The 5954-nt window shown below is 34.1% G+C and overlaps 1 non-coding gene across 1 annotated transcript; it reads right to left on the bottom strand.

Moving 5' to 3' along the window:
* Positions 1 to 5472: 5472 nt before the first annotated feature.
* LOC122103010 lies at positions 5473 to 5579 on the bottom strand. Its single transcript, XR_006146669.1, has one exon. It is a non-coding gene; the product is annotated as a U6 spliceosomal RNA (small nuclear RNA).
* Between the last annotated feature and the right edge of the window lie 375 nt (positions 5580 to 5954).

The following is a 5954-nucleotide window of genomic DNA, read 5'->3' on the forward strand; positions in this document are numbered from 1 at the left end:
AGCATGAAGACATAAAAATCAGGAATGACAAAAGATGTACATTCTCTCTACTACTCTTCCATATGGTAGTGGACTTTCTAGCAAGAGCAATATGCAAGAGAAAAACATAAAGGGGATCCAAATAGGAAAGAAGTAAAATTATCCCTTTTTACAGATGAAATGATTCTGCATTTAAAGGACCCTATAGCTTCCTCCCTCAAGTTAGTAAAGGTGATGCTAAATTTCAGCAATGTAGCAGGGTATAAAACACACAAGAATCAAGATCTGGGCTGAAATCCAAAAAACAACCTCATACGTATTAGCCTCAAAATTAAATCAAATCTAAACAAAACAACAACAACAACAACAAAGCTAGAAAGTAATTACTTTAAATAAAAATGTTAAAGACCTCTTCTCTGAAAACTTTAAAAATCTAAAAAGGGAAATTGAAGGAGTTTCAAAGAAATGTAAAAGCTTTTAATGCTTCTGGTTGACAGAATTAACATGACAAAACCGCAATACTGCCCCCAAGCAATTGACAATGCAATACTCATCAAAATCCCAACAATATTATTCAATGCAGTAGAGAAAGCAATCCAAATTTAATATGGAATTACAAAATTACAGACGAAACAGAAGGCTTTCAAGTGAACTCATGGGCCTTTATTCATCTTAAACACACACACACACACACACACACACACACACACACACACACACACACACACACACTGAAATTCTATTCACCCATCAGAAAGGATGACTTTTCACCAGTCTTAAGGAAAATGAAATGCTTGGGAAAATTATACTAAGAGCATAGAGAACAAAATGCAGACTCAGATCAATATAGGTTTCATGGATTCATTCATTTATGATAGCTAGAAGATGCCCACAAATCTACAGGTAAACAAGGCAGATTCTACCTAGTCCCAGTTAGAATGGCCATTATCAAGAAAACTAACAATAGCAAATGCTGGCATGGATGTAGCCAATTGGGAACTGTATTACACTCTTAATGGGAAATTAAATTTGCTCAACAACTGTGGAATACAGTATGGAGTTTTCTGAAAAGACTAAATATAGATTTCCCTTAAGACCCAGTAATTTCTTCATGGGCAGTAATCCAATAAATAACAAACAAGCTCACATGAAAGCTACTAGCATAACCATGTTCAGAGCCAAGGCCCAGAGTTCAAGGAATGGAAAAAAGTTACCACTGCTGGATAAAGTTACCACTACAGGGGATAAACAATAGTTGGAGAAAACACAAAAGGATGAAACAGAATCACATAGTACATTAAGAACAACAACAACAAAGAACATATCTTGGAGTTCTTTTCACTTAGAATCACGTTATATGGTCAAATGTACATAGCTATAGAGCTATTCTGCTCATCTACTAAACTTATCCTTGATATACACAATAATGCTCGCCTATTACCTAGTAATCCCACTTGTGGGCATTTAACCAGGTGACCACAAGCAAGGCCACACTAAAGCTACCAGAACAATTATGTTTATCACAGTATTATTTACCATAGGTAAGATATGGAATCAACCCAGATTCCCCTCAGTAGATAAATGGATCAAGAAAATGAGATGCACACACGCACACATGGAATACTATGCTTCCATCAGAAAGAAAGATACCACCTCATTTGCAAGGAAATGGAAATTCTTGGGAAAAAATCATAGTAAGTGAAATAAGCCAGACTTAAAGAAACATAGGTCCCATGGTTTTCCTTATTTGTAATAATTAGTTAACATCAAGGATAATCTCATGTATTTTAATTTGACATTTTATTCTATGTTGAGCATCCAACATTATTGCTATATTGTTTGTTATTATTTCTGCAAATAGGCAGATATATTTTTTAAAAAATGTTCTTCTTATCCATTACTGAAGGAAGAACATTTAAAAGAGCAAACCCTACTAGGAAGAACAACTCCTACTTACTTAGCTTCATTCCTATGTAAAACCAGTGTTGTCCCCTGTATCCTCATGTCGTACCTTACAACTGTATTCCTCATCATCCTGTATATCTACTATCTTCTACATTGTGATCTAAATGCCCCAGAAATTCCACTTTGCTTTACTTTAAAAAAATTCTCTCTTAATGTTTGAGGTTGGTGTGTGTGTGTGTGTGTGTGTGTGTGTGTGTGTGTGTGTGTACAAAAATCAGAAGACAGCATTTTTCCTCATATAGAATACATCTTTGAGGCATTATAAGTTTTGGCTAATGGGAGAAGTCTCTTGCTATTTTAAGGATGAAACAGAAAAATATATTTGTGCATGCACACAGTTGCTTTATTAATCTGTAGTTGAACACTGAACTTCGATTTATATCTTAGCTGTTGTTGTGAATAATGTGAAAAACAATGAACTACAGATATGTTTATGAGTTACCCAGAGAGAAAGAATCGCCTGACTGGTGGGTCAGATGATATTTCAACTTTTCGTTAGAAAACGGCATACTACTTTCTACAAGGAGAATACTAACCTGTATTTTGACCACGAGTGTAGAAAATTTCCTTTTCTCCATACTCTCACCAGACAACATTATTATATTTTGAGTTTTTTTAAAGGGAAGGTTTTTACTGTGTGCAGTACCTAAGACTGGCCTTAGACCCAAATCCTTTTACTCCAAACTCCTAAACGCTTGGAATTACAAGCCTTTACCACCACATCTGGTTCCTTCGTTTTTTTGGTAATAGTTATAATAGTTATGAAGTAGTATCATAGTAATTTTGAATTACATTTTTCTAATGACTTCTGTTCACAAAGCATTAAGCCAGCATAGAAGTTTTATTAAACGCAACTTTGTAAATCGACTGGCGATATTCAGGGCTTTTTGGAAAACATGTCCATTCAGAAATTTTGTCCATTTTTAATCAAGTTTCTTGTTAATCTCATCTTTAATCTCTCTATACAAAATCAATAATTAATTCAAGGTAGTAGAAAGGAAAAAAATTAATTCCTAACATTTTTCAATTTCAATAACATGATACTGCTTAAATTATTTTCTGTTTATGCTTGAGACTTTATAACTCAATTTAGTTAGACCTTTTACAAGGCTATATGTGTTTTATTTATTTTACGTTGATGGTTCTTTCTAAATCTGTGTGAATAATTTCCCTTGGTTTCTTTCTGTCTCATGTGGTTCAGATTTCAAAATGAAGAATAAATGGAAAGAAGCAAACAAAAAATACAGTTCCTCTCATCTTATGATGCCTCTACAAAAATGAGGAAAGAGTTCATCTTTCTAAGGACATATGTTAGAATATCAAAAAGACAATTCATTCTTCTAGGTCTTCCTTATCTTTGTGATGTAACTTAAATGATGTAAAACACATTCAGATATTTTTATGTTTTATTAGGTTTGCACATCTTCATATGGTCTTCATCTCAGTCTAAAACATTCTTTGATGATTCTCTCCGTGATAGTTTTACACTACCAAAACATAAGATAACCAGTTTGATTTACAGCATGAGAAGTTATCCACCTGGCTTCCTTGGAAGCAGAGCATGGTCAATAGATAACATTACTTCTGGTTGCTCACTGCATGTAATGGTTTCTCTAATACTTATTTTATTCTATTTAGTATTTAAAAAAATTCTTGGCTCAACTCAAAGCTCATTCATAGAAGTTTATTTTAAATATTTCATGAATTTTATGTCTCTTAATTCTTAAGATAACATTTGGTATAAAACAAACGTTATTACCATTTTAGTGTTGGGAAAAATTTTAATTAAAGACAGTAAGTGCATGGCCCAAAGACACACGGTGAGGAAGGAAATGAGTCAAAGTTTCCAAAGATCTTTCAGCAATACAAAAAAGGTAGGTAAAATCTCTATATTTTCTTACTCTCTCAATTCAATTCAATAGTCATATTGTCCAAGAAATAATAGCATACCAAATATTGCCCATGGTGATTGTTTTCTGTCACATTTTGTATTCAACACAGACTGTGTTGGTGACATTGGGTTACCATGCACAGAGCTGAGCCGATAAATTGAGGTCCAAATAGAGGTAAATTTCTTCTGTCCCACAGTTCCATTATCCTTTTTAAAAAGTACTGAAACTTTTAAATATCATCCCTTACTCTCTTTTAAGAATCCAAAAATGAAATAAATTCACACATAATCACTCCTAAAGGCTTTCAAAGTAGGAAATTATTCTGAACGTCTTGTATTAGTTGGTCACACCTGTAATCCTATCTACTCGGGATATTTACTCAGGAGCCTGAGATCTGTGGATAACAGTTGAAAGCCATTCAGGGCAAAAAAATCATGAAATTATTTTTCAAATTTTTTAATGAACTAGCAAAGAGCCAGCAATGGAGTTGTAGCTCATATTGTAGTTCAACAATCTAGAGAGGAAAGGCCTAGCAAGACCTTGAAACCCTGATTTCAAACTCTGAGCACGCCAACACACATGCATATGTGTGTGGGTGCACGCATGAGGTCACACGCACATACACATTTATTCATATTTGCTCCATTCTTTTACTCTCTCAATTCAATATTCATATTGAATATTGGGGTTATATTTAAATGAGCAAGGTAATTAGTACATTTCCTAATAAGCATTGTTATGTCCTCCTTCATATTTCCCCTACCATCTCTTCCCTCCCACATCCAGAATTATGTTCCCTTCCCCCTTTCTCCCCACCTAAATTTTAAAGTTCATTTTTCAACATAGTGTCTTGTGCATCCCATTGTTACAATGGGTCAAACTGTATCCTTATTTGAGCATTTTTTCCCCTTCCCCTCCCCAAATTAGAGAAGCGTACATACAAGATGTAGGGGAACCAATTTCAAATACAATGAAAACAGGGGTTATAGCGTGGAGGAGGAACATATAAAGAAACCAAAAAATGACATAGCACATTATAAGTACGTTAGAAACAATAGCAAGAAACAAACAAACACACACACAAAAAAACTCGTGTCCTTATTTTGGTGTTTATTTCCCTTAACATCATCGTATCTGGTCATATGCACATAGCTTTTGACCTTTTCTACTTATCCCAGACATATATTCGTTATTGAAAATATGGGAAACCATGGGACCTATGTTTCTTTGGGCTTGGCTTACTTCACTTAATATAATTTTTTCCAAGCCTTTCCATTTCCTAACAAATGGGGCGATGTCATTCTTTCTGATGGAGGCATAGAATTCCATTGTGTATATTTACCACATTTTCTTGATCCATTCATCTACTGAGGGGCATCTGGGTTGGTTCCATATCTTAGCTATGGTATATAATGCGGCAATAAACATAGTTGTGCTGGTAGTATTAGTATGTTCTTGTTTGTGATCATTTGGGTAAATCCCCAAAAACAAGATTGCTGGGTCATATGGGATCTTTAGGTGGAGTCTTTTGAGGAACCTCCAGACTGCTTTCCAAAGTGGTTGAACAGTTTACACTCCCACCAACAATGCCTTACGATTCCAGGGTAGGCACATGCCCTCCAGCATCTGTTGTTGTAAACATATGGAACGATCCAGGAATTTACATGTTATCCCTGTGCAGGGGTCATGATAATCTTCTCTGTATCATTCCAATGTTAGTGTATGTGATGCTGAATTGAGTACAGAACATTTTTATATAAAAAGTGTAATTAATTTTATTAAACTAGACAATTCAACAAAAAGTAAGTTCAAAACAATTGTCATGAAATTTTGGAACCAAATATTTCTTATATAAACACACATTTACGTATAAAGTCTAGATTGATATGTCAAAAACAAAATAATTCCAGATATTTGTTGTTCAAGAGATTTGTAGGAGGAGGAATTCAATTATTCTATTCAAGGCACCTGTCATAATGAACACTGCAGCAAGTGTTAAGGTTTGTTAAAAGTTTTAATGTTTTAAATATATTTAATTTTGGGAATTTGCTTATATATGCCAAAATTAGGGCTGTTTGGCAAGTAAAAACTTTTCTATAAAGCATTTAAGATTTATGG

The sequence above is a fragment of the Dipodomys spectabilis genome, unplaced genomic scaffold, assembly GCF_019054845.1.
Source record: "Dipodomys spectabilis isolate Male_0828 unplaced genomic scaffold, ASM1905484v1 ptg001263l, whole genome shotgun sequence".
NCBI classification, from domain to species: Eukaryota; Metazoa; Chordata; class Mammalia; order Rodentia; family Heteromyidae; genus Dipodomys; species Dipodomys spectabilis.